Source organism: Lupinus angustifolius, chromosome LG04 (assembly GCF_001865875.1).
Source record: "Lupinus angustifolius cultivar Tanjil chromosome LG04, LupAngTanjil_v1.0, whole genome shotgun sequence".
NCBI classification, from domain to species: domain Eukaryota; kingdom Viridiplantae; phylum Streptophyta; class Magnoliopsida; order Fabales; family Fabaceae; genus Lupinus; species Lupinus angustifolius.
The window spans coordinates 6,623,814-6,624,256 of record NC_032012.1 but is presented as its reverse complement, the minus strand read 5'-3'; positions in this window follow the sequence as shown (position 1 = coordinate 6,624,256).

Genomic DNA, 443 nt, shown 5'->3' with positions numbered 1-443 from the left:
TATCTTTATACAAATATCAATTTCACTAACAATTAAAGTTTTAGTGGTAATTAGGTAGAACAAATTGTTCATGATGACTACTCACAAAAGGTATAATGTTTAATGCATTTTTATATATTTTTCCTTTTAAAAAAAGAAAATAAAAGATGTTTAAAAATGATGGAAAGTTTGTGACTACAAATAATTATGATCCTCTATTAATATGATTTTCTTGACTAGAATTTATAAATGTAATTTAATATGGTACATAAAAAATCATAAACATTGAAAAGAAGTAAATCATTAATAAGAGTTTTATATATCCATGCATTTATTCTTGTCTTGATTGAGTAAAAATAATAATTATTTAAAATGGTAAAGTTTAATAGAGAGAGGATAGGTTGATAAAGGGTGTTTAATGTAACATATAATGCAGTTTCACCCTATTTTCTCTTTACCCTATG